Genomic DNA, 16,558 nt, shown 5'->3' on the forward strand with positions numbered 1-16,558 from the left:
ATGAGTCATTTGGTTGGAACAGTGAGTTCGCAAGCCTGCATATAGGTTGACCTCTTTACCAAGAAGGGTGGCGGGTAGCATTGTGTTTAGGGCTGACAAATATTATGAACAACGAGATCTTTTCCATGGTGATATCCACTGCTGTACACAGGGAAAATAAGGAGAAAAATAGGGTGATAGTTTAAAACTCTGGGCCAGGCAGAATTCATCCTCGGGGAGAATCCAGCTACACCAGTATCTTGCTATAAGATCTTGAGAGAGAAGAAGGTATTTAACTTCTGACTCTTGCTAATTCATTTGTGGTTGTCAGGATTAACTTGAAGCATTTACTACATGTAAAACATCTGAAAAATACTCAGTATATAGTAAGCATTCAATGTTAGCTGTTTTTTGTTTTTTGTTTTGAGACAGGGTCTCGCTCTGTCATCCAGGCTGGAGTCCAGTGGCATGATCTGAGTTCACTGCAATCTCTGCCTCCCAGGCTCAAGCAATCCCCCCATCTCAGCCTCCCAAGCAGCTGGGACTACAGATGAACACCACCATGCCCAGCTAATTTTTGTAATTTTAGTAGAGACAGGGTTTTGCCATGTTGCCCAGGCTGGTCTCCAACTCCTGGGTTCAAGCAATCCTCCTGCCTCAGCCTCCAGCCTCAGCTCTGGGTGGGCCCAGAGTTAACTACCCCATGGTGGATGGATGTGGCTAACTCAGCTGTTGCCAGGTGACACTCATAAATGATCATAAAACAGTCTGCCTCAGCCTCCCAAAGTGCTGGGATTATAGGTACGAGCCACTGCACCCGGCCTGTTATTGTTCTTTCGAGACAACATATAGGGGCTGTACTGCCCAGTATGGGAGTCACTACTCACATATGGCTATTTAGATTTCATTAAAATTGGCCGGGCGCGGTGGCTCAAGCCTGTAATCCCAGCACTTTGGGAGGCCGAGACGGGCGGATCACGAGGTCAGGAGATCGAGACCATCCTGGCTAACACGGTGAAACCCCGTCTCTACTAAAAATACAAAAACTAGCTGGGCGAGGTGGCGGGCGCCTGTAGTCCCAGCTACTCGGGAGGCTGAGGCAGGAGAATGGCGTAAACCCGGGAGGAGGAGCTTGCAGTGAGCTGAGATCCGGCCACTGCACTCCAGTCCGGGCGACAGAGCGAGACTCCGCCTCAAAAAAAAAAAAAAAAAAGATTTCATTAAATTTAAACAAAATTAAAAATTCAGCTCCTCAGTTGCACTAGCCACCTTTCAAGTACTCAGTAACTACCAACATCTAGTGGTGACTACATCGGATGGGGCAGACGGAGAGCAGTTCCGTCCTGCAGAAGGTTCTATAGGACAGTGCTGATATGGAGGTGAAGGAGTGATGTGAAGCTTGAGGGTCTGTGTGACCTTGGGCGAGTTACTTCACCTCTCTGTGCCTCATTTCCTCATTTGTAAGATGGGGATAATGTAGCTACCTTATTCAGTCATCATAAGGATTATGGGCTCTGCAAGCACTCACAATAATGTTTATGATAATGGTAAACACTTACCAGATGGAACCCTAGAATGGCGGACAGACACCCTTATGGTGCAGTGTGGATTGCTGCAGGGATTAGAAAGATTTTTATAGAAAGCACCTCCCACAGGCCCAAACATAGCAAACACTCAGTCCATTCACTTTTTTTTTTTCCAATAAATATTCACAGAGCACCTACTATGGGCTAGGCATTCTTCTAGGCACCAGAGACATAGAAGTGAACAAAGGCCTTGCTCTCAGGGAGCGTACAGTCTCACTAAAGGGGTTGATTATTGCTTACGCTAACAGGAACACCAACACGTCCAGCATATGACATATTCTCAGCAATGAAAAAAAAAACGCCAACCATAAAGCTACCCACAAAGGTGGCGTCTGACAAAAGAGCTCTACTGAACGAACGGATGGATAGATTAATGAATGAGGGTGTGGGGAGGAGGCTCAATAATGCACAGGCGATGAACTGGGCTCTGGGTGGGTCCAGAGTTAATCACCCCACGGTGGATGCATGTGGCTAACTCAGCGGTTGCCAGGTAACACTCATAAATGATCATAAAACAGTCTGCAAACAGTGTTATGTATAAAACCTTCATCATCATGAACAGGAATCTTAAGATCCAAATGACTGGGATAAACACGGCCTTTACGCACATGCCCTCTGGCTTCTATTCTGGACTCTGCTCTGACTCATCCTGTGGGCTGGGGCTGTTCACTCAGCGGAGGGACCAAACAGCCTTTCACTGGCCCTGGACAAACGAAACCCCCTAAGAGGGAGGTGTCCCACTGCCCAGAAAACCCCTCTCCCCAGCCCTCGGACTCACCTGCCGGCCTGAGCAACGTGCCTTCTAGCTCTGGTTCTATTATTCACAACAAAGGGGCTTTCCCGGGAGGCGGCAAGTGGCACCACGCGCCTGCCTGCGTTTCTATTTCCAAAATCTGAAAGCTCTGTTTCATAGGTTTGCAGCTCCCTGACAGCTAAATGTCATGGGATGGAGCCACGTTGAATCACTGGATCTACTCCTTACCAGCAGGCTGGGCCTCAGAAAGTTATTTCAAGTCCTCTAGTCCCGATCGCTCCTTTTTTGTTTAGTAAGTAAAAATAGTGCATGCTTCACAACGTTGTTAGTAGGATTACATGAGAGAACTTAAATAAAGTGCCCAAGTCTTTGGTAGGACCCAGCTCACGTCCCATCTAGAATGCCAAGACGGCTAGACAAGAAGAGGAGATGCAGCTAAGTACCAGTGCAGGCACTATCTATCAGGGCCACGTGGTCTACCTGCGCCATGCCCAATGCCCTCCTCATTCAAAAGGAGAGGGCCATATCGGGGCCACCTGGTCTACCTGCACCTTGCCCAATGCCCTCCTCATTTAAAAGGAGAGGGCCACACCGGATCCGTGCCACCTACCCTGCGATCTCTTGCAGCACACTACCCGCTCCATTTTCCCACACCCATGGTGCATTTCATCCTGCTGAAAAGAATACAAAGCATATGGAAATTCAGTGCCAGAATTCATACCAGCAACCTCGTCCATCTGCATAAGCCTTAGTTCCAAATGGTGACAACAGGCCTTTTGCTCATTCCAGGTGTCACATGTGCACGGGTGTGTGGGAACAGCAACCCTGGAATCCATGGGACTGAGAGGGAATTACCACAGCCTGCCTCGTCGGAAGCAGAAATCCCTGAGGAACGCCAGGTTTGGAACGCTGGTTATATATGGTTTTTAGACATGTGCTAAAATAAATAGCCAAGTTTTAACGTAAAAATGCCTGTCTTGAATATCACACTTCAAGACGAGATGATGTGTAAGGGTCTTCCTGTGTCTGATCTACAAGGATTCCTGATAGGAGGTCACCTGGTGGGGAGGACAGGGCTGAAATGAAGTTAGGTGATGCTCCCCACGTGGCCTAAAACGATTCCTGTCCCTCACTTCTCCCCTCACCATCCCAGCCAGCATCTGCCACACCATGACGTCCTCTTGCCCACGGCCCTCCCTAATCTGTCCTTAATTGAATTACAGGCAATTTCCACTCCCCCAACCAGGTGGATTCCTCCCATCAAAAATCATTTCTGTGCCTCATTAAACTCCTTCTTATTAAACTCCTCACTAAACTCCTCCCTTTCTGGTGATTGCCTACCCCCTGGTTTGGTCAACCAGAAATCACCTCTCATGTCAAATCCCAACTCATCATGCATTCTCTGTATGTCTACCCCATGGCAGGCACAGCACACAGACTCGACAATGACCATGGCTGACCTTGAGGGACTCGAAACCAAATGGAAGCGGGGGTTGCAAGGTACGTGGATTAACAGCCAAACTAAACGGGCAGCCACTAGTACTTCAACGGAATTCTAAGATGCTAGGCATTCAGGGCAGGACTGGCTGATTCCAAACGTGCGGATGTGGAAAGAAGGGCCATGAACGAGGCTCCAAAAATGAGCAGAATGTAGACAGGGAGAGCGAAAGGGGGAAAGAAGGGGAGACCCTTTCATTTGAAATCCGACTTTCTGATCAATGCTCATCATTCCGGCCCTCTCTTACCCTTGGAGCCAGCCCCTTTGGATCCACTTAAGATTTCTACTGTGTCCTCCTCTTGTTTGTTGGTTAGCTACTCCCTGCTTGATCTGACCCCTGCAGACCTACTCACCTTCCCTACTCCCTGGGCTCTGACCCAAAACAGCACTCTCAGAGCTGGCATTAAGTATGGCAAGGCTAAAATTAGGACTGTTTCCATAGATATCTAGACTTGTCTGTAGCAAATGCGTTCAGCTCCCTCCCAAGTGGGAAAAAAAAAAAAATGTATTTTTCATTCTGACTGCAAAGCAACCCAGGGGTCTGGAACATTGAAGCCTCCTCACATCTGGACATGCCTCTGAGCTTCCCAACCCCATGGGAAGGAAAAGAGGAGCCTCCTCGGGTCTGTGCAGTGGTTTGCAGGGGAACTACAAAAGCCATTTGTCCTCACTGGACGAGAAAACACCAGGCAGAAAAGGAGGTAGCAACCACGGGAAGCACTCGCATGTCCAGACCACCAGCACATACGTGCGTACCCTCGTGTCATCCTGGGAGGGGGTTCCTTCTGGGATGGGCTCGCCTTTCTCCCCATTTCAGAGATGAGGCAAACGCAGACCAGGAAAACTACATAATCCAGTGTCACTGGAAGACGAGCCACATCACAGTGAAAAGACGGAAAACGGAAATTCAAAGATGTTCAGAGAACCGCCCAAAGCCACTCCGCAAAGGGCCATCAGGAGGACAGAGAAGCAACAACAGACACCGCTGATGTTGAAGGCACTGTTTTGTTCTAGGTTCTGGGTTCAATACTTCATGTGGAGTCTTGCATTTCACCCTAGTTATGAGTTGAATTGTGTATCCTCCAGAAAGATGTGCTGAAGTCCTATCCCCACTCAGAATGTGACCTTATTTGGAAACAAGTTCATTACAGGTATAATTCAGTTAAGATGAGGTCATACTGGAGAAGGGTCGGCCCTTAACCCAGTCTGACTGGTGTCTTCATAAGATGATGGCCATGTGATGAGACACACAGAAAGAGTTCCAGTGATGACAGGGGCTTAGAGTAATGCATCTACCAGCCAGAGTGCCAAAGAAAAGCTAAGCAGAGGCCAGGAAGGACACAGGTTTCAGAGAGCATGGCTCTGCCAACACAACTCTGGCCTCTGGAATCGAGAGACATTATTGACTCATTTCTGTTGTTTTGAGCCATCCAGTTTGTTATGTCAGCCTTCGGAAACTGATACAGTCCTCACCACAATTCTATGAAGACAGGTACTGACATGGTTGGGTTTTACACATGAAGTCACTAAATCTTCATTAACAATAAATAATACCAGTGACAGATATCAACATGGTACCAAGTGCTTTACAGACAAACTCATTTTATTGCCACAACAACCCTAACCCCACAACATCCCCATGACTGTCCGTTTTTGTTTTTGTTTTTGTTTTTTTTGAGACAGTCTCACTCTTTTGCCCAGGCTGGAGTGCAGGGGCGCAATCTCAGCTCACTGCAACCTCCACTTCCCGGGTTCCAGCAGCTCTCCTGCCTTAACCTCCTGAGTGGCTGGGATTACAGGTGTGCACCACCACACCTGGATAATTTTTGTATTTTTAGTACAGACAGGGTTTCCCCATGTTGACCAGGCTGTCTTGAACTCCTGACCTCAGGTGATCTGCCCGTCTTGGCCTCCCAAAGTGCTAGGATTACAGGCGTGAGCCACCGCGCCCGGCCTGTCCCATTTTAAAGGAGGGAAAACTGAGGCATAAAGAGATTAAATCATTTGCATAAGGACACAAGGCTTGTATGGGGTAGAATGTGGATTCAAATCCAGATCCAGAATCTGTGCCCTGACCCACTAGGACCAGAACAGTGTCTGATCTCGAATGGAACTCAGAAGGTCTGGTGACGCAGCCCACATCCCTCGCCTCTTTTACAACTTGGTATTCCACCTGCTAATAGAATGCTCTGCACTCAGAAGCACCTTCAAACATGTATTTCGGCCGGGCGCGGTGGCTCAAGCCTGTAATCCCAGCACTTTGGGAGGCCGAGACGGGCAGATCACGAGGTCAGGAGATTGAGACCATCCTGGCTAACACGGTGAAACCCCGTCTCTACTAAAAAAATACAAAAAACTAACCAGGCGAGGTGGTGGCCGCCTGTAGTCCCAGCTACTTGGGAGGCTGAGGCAGGAGAATGGCATAAACCTGGGAGGCGGAGCTTGCAGTGAGCTGAGATCCGGCCACTGCACTCCCTGGGTGACAGAGCAAGACTCCATCTCAAAAAAAAAAAGTATTTCATGGCACAAACAAATTAATCAGATGGGCAGTGGTTTCCATATATCCCATTAGCTCAAATTAAAGTATATTTATATTCATTTTAAGGCTGACCCAGCTCTATAGCAGCAACAGAAATCAGAATAAGAATACCTGGGGTGTCTAGAGTACAAAGCAGGCAGAGTAAAATAAAGCTCCTGTCTTACAAAGCTTTTATGTGCTAGGTCATTTCAGTAAGCATTTAATGAGCACATATTGTGTGCCAGCACTGCGTCAGGTAAGGGGGATACAAAAGACACAGACTCAGCCTGGCAGGTGCTCCATCTGGAAGGACATGGAAATGGCCACATTACCATATATCCAGGTAAGTACCAGGACTGAAGTCAGAACAGAGATGCTATTAAAGGACAGAGGAATCGAAATCTGCCCAGGTAAATAGCAGATGGCTTTAGAGCATCTGGTACCAGACCTTTACCCTTAATTTCAAGCTTCTTACTTTAAGGCTAATCTAAACACCACTACTACCAACCTCCTTCCCCTGTGGGCACACAAGCGCCCCCGCGCGCGCACACACACATGCACTCCTCTGTCTTCCCTTATTCTCTCCTTTTTTCTTTCTCTCTGTAACTTTTCACTGAAACACTTGATTTTTTCACTGCATGAACCACACTGGTGACCCACAGAACAAATGGTAATATTCACCTAATGATTACTAATCCATAATGAAGTAAATAAAGCTAATTGATGACCTTCAGAAAAAAAAATTTAAGGTCAGAGCCTTGAAGCACTAAAGTTCATAGGCTAACTAGCAATGGTGATTAGTGTTTCATGGTGATTCATCTAAACAGTCTCAGCACCAGGAATTCAAATCTATTTCTAAATCAGCAAAAGAAAACAATACTGGTGAAAGGAATGAGGAACTAGGGTGGCAGGAGGTGGGGGTGACAGAAGGGGTTCCTTCGAGTTGAAGAACCCAAAATAGAGCATGCCCTGACATCAACCTTTCAGTCAGTCACTCGTCCACCCACAGAGGCTAGTCACTCCACACAGAGCACACCGTCTTGACTGTCATGTGGCTTAGCAGTAAGAATGCAGACTCTGACGTGACACTGCCTTCATTGCTTGCATTGTGAAATGGGCATGCCAGCATCCACTTCAGAGAGTCATTCTCAGGTTGAGTGTACCAAAAGTGCTCAGAACCTTCCATGGCACAGAGTAGACACTCAGTCAATGCTATCCATTATTTTTATTATTTCTAGCACGATCTTTGCCATCAAAGAATTTAACACAGTTCCTGAGAAAATACACAGCAGCTGCTATCCATCTTCATCATCACCATCATCATCGCCATCCCCATCATCACCACCACCACCACCACCACTCCACCAGCAACACACAAGCTGTGGGCACATCCTTTATGCCCTTGAACCTGAGGTTCCTACAGCTATGAAGCAAGTTCCATGAAAATTTACAGACTGAACGCTAAGTGCAGGGCACCCTGAGGACTGGTTCCGGCTCCCTGGGAGCTGGTTTTATGGAACACGCTGGCAGGAAGAGCCAGAAACTAAGTGAATTTGGAGCACGGTAAAGAGTCATGGCCATGCGCAGTGGCTCACGCCTGTAATCCCAGCACTTTGGGAGGCTAAGACGGGTGGATCACCTGAGGTTAGGAGTTCAAGACCAGCCTGGCCAACATAGCAAAACCTTGTCTCTACTAAAAATACAAAAAATTACCTGGGCATGGTGGCGGACACCTGTAATCCCAGCTACTCGGGAAGCTGAGGCAGGAGAATCGCTTGAACCCATGAGGCAGAAGTGACAGTGAGCCAAGATTGCACCACTGCACTCCAGCCTGGGTGCCAAGAGCAAAATTCTGTCTCAAAAATAAATAAATAAATAAAAAGCCATGGAAGTGATCTAGCTGGGAAAACACATAAACAAGCCTCTTACATTAAAATTGGATCCTTTTACCAGAAAGCACACCCACTCACCTCTGCCTGAACCGCCCCTAGCAAGAGGGGGGCCCGGGAGGGTGGGTGCAGATTTGACCAGATGATCTGGAGCTGGGTGGCCCTGACAGAGCACACCACCTCATTCCTGGGTGGCCTGACTTTGTATTTGGGTTTATTATTTCTGCCCTGCCCACAAAAGGCCCTTGGGATCAGGCGTATGTCTTTTTTTAACCCCCCTGGCATGAGCAGCACACGACAAAGGCACGCCTCGATTAGCTGGATCGTTCCCGGCCTAATGAGACATACTGTGGAGTTATTTGTATAGTCTGTTCTGAATGGTGTCAGATGGAGCACTTCCTGCCCCCGGCTGAAAGCCCTGAAGGCCACGTCCCTCCTGGGGCCTTCCGGGAAGCTGAGATGTCAGCGGGCAACACAGGACGGGTGGAAGCAAGGAGCAGGTGGCACTTGGTGTGCTCGTCTGCCTGGGGTCCGGCCTCTTCACCCACCCAGGAAGGCAGCATGTCACAACCATAGAGCATTGGAAACAACCACTGACCAGATGCCAACAACGTGCCTCCCTTTACCCATCCACAACGCTCCATCACCAATTCGGCATTAAAACTTGTATGATCCTTTCTCAGATTCATACGCCATTCTTTACCCTCCCACTGTCTGCTACTTCACATCCTTCCTCCTCCTCCTTTCCACCAGGCCTAGGATCTGCCTCCCACTTGGGTCCTGCCCTGCCTTCCCCTCCATGTCACAAGAAGCCAAACCCAAGTCACTGGTTTCACTTCCCTCCTCCTCCTCTCCCTCCTCCTCCACTGTGGCTCCATCCACTCTCCTCTCACCTCCCAACCCTGACATTTCTTCCTTCCTCCCCACCTGCCTGTATTTTCTCTCCCTCCCTCTCTTCCTCCCTCCCTCCCTTCCTCCTCCTTTATTCTTCTCCTCCTGTCCTCTATTCTCCTGCCTCCACTCAGGGAACTTAAATGACAAAATGGTACATTATTTCCGCAGGCTGCTCTTTGCATCCTACCTCTGTCAAACGCAAAACCTCTTCTTTCCTGGCTAACTCAGTCCTTTGTTACAGCCTGCCTGAATCTGAGGACAGGACCTAAGACATGCTGAGGTTAGAGGTTCAAGGGGCCAGGTCCACAGGCACGCCTCACCTCAAGGAAACCTCGTGCAGACAAAGGGTAGAAAGCTGGTCTTCAGGTTTTGACTTCTCTAAGAGGCTACTGCAACTGTCTTCACTCCCCAGGACACCTCCTCTTCCAGGAGCACAGGAGCTGCTGCTTTGATCTGACCTCACAACTTGTTCACAAATGTCTCAGGGCATGACTCAAACAGAAAGGCAATGTAACATGTGGCTGCTGAAATGGAGCAATTTGCTCAACGAACTGCAGCTATGTTCATTATTTTAAATGGATTATAAAATAAAGAGTATTTGTCCTGTTTTTACTGCAAGCGTTAGAGTCTGGGGGTATCTTTTTTGAAATATATTTCATTTTCAGGTAATACATCTTGGGCAAGACACTATTTCCACCCAATAATTGCTGCAAAGTGTGGAGTCAGCATCCCCTGGGTTCAAATTCCACCTTGGTACTTACTGTCTGTGAAAGTTCAGGCCAGTAACTCAGCCTGTCTGTGCCTCAGTTTCCTTGCCTGTTAAACATGGAATAATAAAGTACCCACCACAGGAGATCAGTCAGAGGACTGTAACTGACTCCGCCAACATTACACACGTGTATGGAGCCATTGACATGTCAGACGCTATTCCAAGTGCTTTCCATGGATTAATAATTCACACAGCTCTAAAAGGTAGGGACTGCTGTGATCCTCACTTTACAGAAGGTTGGCGAAGTTGAAAAACGTCCAAGATGACATGGCTAAGCAGAGGATACAGGATTCACCCCAAGCAGTCCAGCTCCAGAGATACACCACTCCCTCTATGAGGTTAGGCCCCAGTGGCCAGCAAAGAATAAGCTGCTCAACAACTCACTCACTAGGATTATACTAAATATTACTGGCTTCCTTTTTATAAGAGCCATTGCCTCCAGACGGGCAATTTTATTCGAGCTTTTGAATTAAATTTCAGACCCGGGGCACTGACCTTCGTGTAATAATATGTATCTCTACCCACACCCCACCTCCACCACTCTGGAGAGAAAGCCAGGCTGGGGGAACTGCCTGCTTGTGGCTTTACGGATCAAGCTGCAGTCTCTGGGCCAAAGAAGCTGGGGGTGTCTCCCTCCCAGGATTGTTGGCAAATCTCTCTGTGGCCAGGGCCAACTGCAGAATGACAGCCACCACCTGTCCCTCTTGACTGGGGAACCGTGGGGGCAGAGGGCTGTGCCACAGAGAGAGCAAAGCTCCTCCTGAATACACACGCCCATCTCCAACGATGCCAAGGAGACTCCAGGCTGAGCAGAGACGGCCCTCCCTAGCCTGCCATGCCTGCTGCATCTCCTGAGCAGTGACTGGTGCTAAAATCCACAGCAACTGACAGGCAGCAGCCCTAGCCATGCCTCATGCCACAGAGCAGGTGACCGATGAATTTAGCTTGCACTTGGCAGCACAGGGCATTTTCACTTTGGTGGGAGGAAGCCGCCTGATTTCGTTTAATTGAAAGTTTCCCTCGCCAGTGCCTGAGAGTGCCTGTCAGCAGCAGGTGGAGGTGGGAAACAAAGGGCAATGAGAAGCCTGCCTGTCCCATACTCTGACACCTCCGGCAGCCCCACCCAATGGGCTCTGCTAGCCAGGTCACTTCTGCTAGGTGAGGTGCAGCCTTCAGTGCCCGGGGGCCAGGAGCACGCTGCATCTGGGATCTGGGATGCAGAGCTATGGGTTCCTCCTCCACAGTTTTCCAGCAGCCACTCCTAGATACGGCTCAGTCCAAAGACCTCAACCCAAACATCCCAATCTTGGGATTTTAGAACAAAGTGTCATAGAAGAAAACATAGAGGATGGTCAAGAATGCAGGCTTTGGAGCAAGAAATCTCTGTGTCTGAATCACTGATCTATTCTCTAATCGTGAGACCCAGCAGGAAGCATGGCCTCTGCGGGCCTTAGTTTATCATCTGTGCCATCAACATGGGAACCAGGTTAGAACCCCAGGCCTGGGGATAGAACAGGACTGAAACTAACTGGACCCCCATACCAGTCCCCATGATAACTCCAACCATTAGGATTTGCTCAAAAGTGTGGGCCCACGAAGGTAATTTATGGAGTCACAAATCAGGAGAGCAGATACCCTTGGAGACACAGGGGGCAGTGATGGGAGAGGGGGAGGATGCACTCGGGGCACTGGCAACATACTAATTCTTGTTATGGGAGCTGGTGATACAGATATGTTACCTTTGTGAAAAGTCACCAAGCTGCACACTTACGCTTTCTGTGCTTTGCTGCTGGTATAATATGCTATACTTCTATTTAAAACCAGACTAACACAGGAACAGAAAACCAAACACTGCATGTTCTCACTCACAAGTGGGAGCTGAACAACGAGCATGCATGGACACAGGGAGGAGAACGATATACAACAGGGCCTGTCGGAGGGTCCAGGGCTAGGGAAGGGAGAGCATTAGGACAAATGCCTAATGCATGCAGGGCTTAAAACCTAGATGACAGGTTGACAGGTGCAGGAAATCACCATGGCACATGTATACCTAAGTAACAAACCTGCACATTCTGTACATGGATCTCAGAACTTAAAGTAAAATAAAAAATAAATAAATAAATAAATAAGTAAAATATAAAATACAAATGTACTTTAAAAAAAAAAAAAAAGCATTGGCGTGGGACATAAAAACTGGCCTTCATGACTGTCCTCGGCTCAGAGTAAGAACTCCATATCTGAACACTCTGGTGGTCATCTCTCCACATAAGCCCCCTTCACCCAGGGCTGTATTTATAAAACCCACCATCTAATGGTACCACTGTGTTTGCAGATGGCCCCAACAACTCTGAGCGATCATCATATCCAGTGACTTCAAAGCATCTTCTCTGCCTTCCCCAAGTATTTACTGAGCATCTTCTATGTACCAGAAATGGATCCAGAGGTAAACAAAACTAAGAAAGTCCCTTTAAAAAAAAAAAAAAAGCTGAGTTTATGCATCTGAAGAGAAGGGAAAGAATACCATTTACTGAGGCCCTGTTATGTATAATAATGGTGTCCTGGGTGGTGCATCTGCCGTATAATTTTATCATTAACACTGTTGCAAGGTTCAATCTAGTCAAGGTTATCCCTCCATTTGAGGTATAAACCATCCAGTCTACGCCAAACGGAAGCCCAAAGTCTCCTCCAAAAGAATTTTTTTTCCAATATTTTTTCAGAAACTAGCAGATTATTAACTAGCAGAAACTCCAGATTATAATCTGGAGACAGATTATTTGGGTTCAAACCTTCATTGTATGACTTTAGGCAAGTTTCTCAACCTCTCTATGCCTCAGTTTTCCCATTTTCAAATTCAGAGAAATCATTACTTCTTAGAATTCTGGAAGGATGCAATATGATGATCCAGGAATATACTACAGAACACTTGAAATATAGCTGCTCTGAAGTGAGCCGTGCTATAAATTAAAATACAGGCCAGGCACAGGCACAGTGGCTCACGCCTGTAATCCCAGCACTTTGGGAGGCTGAGGCCGGTGGATCACTTGAGATCAGGAGTTCGAGACCAGCCTGGCCAACGTGGTGAAACCGTGTCTCCACAAAAATACAAAAATCAGTTGGGCGTGGTGGTGCACACCTCTAGTCCCAGCTACTCAGGAGGCTGAGGCATGAGAATCGCTTGAACCCAGGAGGCAGAGGCTGCAGTGAGCCAAGATCATGCCACTCCACTCCAGCCTGAGCAACAGAACAAGACCCTGTCTCAAAAAAATAATAAAAATAAAAATAATAAAACAAAATACATACCAGAGTCCAAAGACAGTATGAAATAAAGAATGTAACATACGAATTTATATATATATATTTTGGTTATGCTGGGCTAAATACAATATATAATTAAATTAATTTTACCTGTTTCTTTTTACCTTTTTAAAAATATGACTACTAAAATATTTTAAATTACATATGTGGTTTATATTGTATTTCTTTTTTTTTTTTTTGAGACAGAGTCTCGCTCAGTTGCCCAGGCTGGAGTGCAGTGGCCTGATCTCGGCTCACTGCAACCTCTACCTTCTGGTTTCAAGCGATTCTCCTGCCTCAGTCTCCCAAATAGCTGGGACTATAGGCGCCCGCCACCACACCCAACTAATTTTTGTATTTTTAGTAGAGACGGGGTTTCACCATATTGGCCAGGCTGGTCTCGAACTCCTGACCTTGTGATCCGCCCCCCCCGCCCCGTGCCTCCCAAAGTGCTGGGATTACAGGCATGAGCCACCACACCCGGCCAGCTTATGTTGTATTTCTATCTGGCAAATGCTGTTCTAGCTTACCAAACTGTTTTCCTAAACAAAGGCAATTCCTTTCTCAAACGAATTTTCAATCCCAGCTCTTCAGAGAAAATGTTACATCTCAATGTATAAATATGTTAACTTCATGGATACAGAAACTAAATATGAACCTGATGATGTGCCGCCTTGCCTAAGGTCAAGTGGCTAACAAAGGTAAGGCCAGAATCTGACCCCGGATCTAACTCAATGCTGAATTCAGCTCTTTTTGATACTCAACACTCATTTACCTCTACCTCTAAATCTAATCCTTAAAAGTGGGGCTTCTCCAGGCCATCACCCCAGGAAAGACTCCAGAACTAACATTCAATTACTTGTCACGGGGATCACCAATGGGTGGCTGTGTTTAATAGGATAAGAGTGTTTGACAGCTTAAGATATAGTTTTAAAAGAGTGAGGGTAAATGTTTGCAGAGATATCATCAGGATGCGTGATATTCAGATGCTTTCAACACTTGGCCATAGTGACATTTCTAGTCCTAGTTTCTTTCCTTCTTTTTTTTTTTTTTTTTTTTTTGAGATGGAGTTTCGAGCCCAGGCTGGAGCGCAATGGCATGATCTCAGCTCACCACAACCTCCGCCTCCTGGGTTCAAGCGATTCTCCTGCCTCAGCCTCCCGAGTAGCTGGGATTACAGGCATGCGCCACCATGCCTGGCTAATTTTGCATTTTTAGTAGAGACAAGGTTTCTCTATGTTGGTCAGGCTAGTCTCGAACTCCTGACTCAGGGGATCCGCCCGCCTCGGCCTCCCAAAGTGCTGGGATTACAGGCGTGAGCCACCACGCCCGTCTCTTTTCTTCTTATATACAGCACATCAAAGAAAATGGGATGTCTCAGGGCTGTAATGTTCAGGAGGGGTTGCCACCTCCCAAGCACACTAAACTAACATGGAATCCTCCCAAAAGCCCCATGAGACATGGATCTTGCATCCCCACTTGAGAGACGATGAAACCACTCCCAGGAAGGCTTACTGATTTGTCCACAGCCACCCAGCTAGTAAGTGGCAGAGTAGACTTCAAACCCAGTCTACACCTAGTCTTCCCACTTAACAACTGCAAATCCTCCCTTCATTTTAGGCATCCCTGTCTTTGCTCCGCTAGCCCCGCTGTGTTAGAATGTCTTTTCCAATCGACTTACTCTGCCAGGTCTGGCTCTAACCACTTTTTCTTTAAAGCCAATACTGTTCTCTCCCTTTTCCTAAAAGTAATTAACCACTCTTTCCTTTGGTCACCCGTGAACTTGCAACACCATCTGTCCTGTACTCGCCACAGTGTATTATAATGTGTTGCTTCTATATCTGTTACCTCCGCAACAGCACGGGCCTCTCTTCATAGAAGAAGCTGTGCCTAATCCGAGTAGGTATCTTTGGCTGCTGGCACAGTATCAGGTACATGGGCATTACTCAGTAAGTATCTGCTGATTAAATGAATGCAATAAGCAACCAGCTCATCTTGACACCCTGTTTTTTGTTCTGAGTACCTTTTTCCCAACCAGCTTCACTCTTCTGAATTCTGATGTTCTTCCCCATGGGGGGCTTTGCCACCAATCTGCTTGCATGGAGAGAGGCCAAGTGCACTGCTTTCAACTGGAACTTGGTAATACCGATTGTCACCTCTCCATTTTTATTAATTGCTGAGTTAATCAAGCACTCCAAATGGTGTCCACCCACGTTAACATGCTCTTATTTCTGCAAGCGTTTCCGGAAGGCCAATAAAACAGGTTTAAGCTGAAGGAAAAGCCAGAATCCCACGGCCTTTTGGTCCCAGCATGATTGCCACATTTTTGCAAATATTTGGGCTCAGGTCAGATCAGACGAAAGAAAGGTCTTGACCAAAATCTCAACCAGCTGCAGCTTCTATGGAGCAAACAGCAGAGCAAACTATGATACACTTTCTCATTTGAACATTCTAACAATCCTGCAAGACTGCCGTTGCCACGCCAGCATTTAGATAAGGAAACTGAGGCTTAACGGAGAAATGTACTATAGTCCAGAGCCAGTAGAGACAGAGATAAGGCCCAGACCTTATAGTGCACAAGTCATGCCCACTCTCTGCCATGTGGGGCCGGAAGAGTACACTCTTACCTGATCCTGTGGCCTGACTCATCCTCCCAGACTTAACAGCCATGTTCTGGTCATTTCAAGCGAAGCAGAGCCACCCCACACAAATGATGTGTTCCTTCCTCTGGGAAAGCTTTGCTAAACCTCCCAGTCATAAGGGACTGAGATGTTTTCTTTCATCTGAACCGTCAACTAGATGTTGCTTTAAATTCCGGGAAAAATAAAATAAAATCATATGGATATTTTCATTCCCTCTGGTTCTCTTACTTTGGACATATATACAAACACAGGTAAATGCTTCTCTCTCACACCTGCCTTGCCGTGCACCATTCTGTGGACAGCAAACCCAGCAGCAGAGGGATGGAAGCGAGATTTATTTTACATGTGAATGTACTTTTTATTAGAATATATTTTATGTTTAATATACTTTGTATTTACGTTAATGTGCTTTTTAGCCTTCTGACTGCAAAGAATAAATGCTATTCTCCCAAACCGTCCTCTTCCAAATTGTCCTCTTCTACTTAATAAGTAGCTTTTTAAATTTTTTTTTTCTTTCAATAAAGATGCCACAGACGCTGCTAGGCCAAAATGCAATGACATTCTCTGACAGGCTCCCATATGGAGAGGCTGACGTTCCAGATGCCTTCTTGTGTACCAGGTTTCCAGAACACAGTTACGAGCCCCCCTGGGGCCACAAAAGAAGCTCTGCACAGACAATACGCTGCACGGCTTACTGTCCAGCTCAACAAGCAACCTGCTCAAAGCCTGTAGCGG

The 16,558-nt window shown here is 47.0% G+C and overlaps 1 protein-coding gene across 4 annotated transcripts in view; it reads right to left on the minus strand.

Moving 5' to 3' along the window:
• The window catches only part of LARGE1 (LARGE xylosyl- and glucuronyltransferase 1), a 645,964-nt gene that overhangs the window by 587,816 nt on the left and 41,590 nt on the right, over positions 1 to 16,558 (minus strand). Inside the window, exon 1 of one of the 4 annotated variants that reach the window (XM_033232743.1) lies at positions 2,344 to 2,528. The exons of the other annotated variants lie outside the window; for them this stretch is intronic. The gene's annotated coding sequence lies outside the window, so the exon portion shown is untranslated. Of the gene's footprint in view, positions 1 to 2,343; positions 2,529 to 16,558 lie in introns of those variants that run through there. 4 annotated transcript variants of the gene reach the window in all.

The sequence above is a fragment of the Trachypithecus francoisi genome, unplaced genomic scaffold (genome assembly GCF_009764315.1).
Source record: "Trachypithecus francoisi isolate TF-2019V2 unplaced genomic scaffold, Tfra_2.0 Lachesis_group14, whole genome shotgun sequence".
NCBI lineage: Eukaryota > Metazoa > Chordata > Mammalia > Primates > Cercopithecidae > Trachypithecus > Trachypithecus francoisi.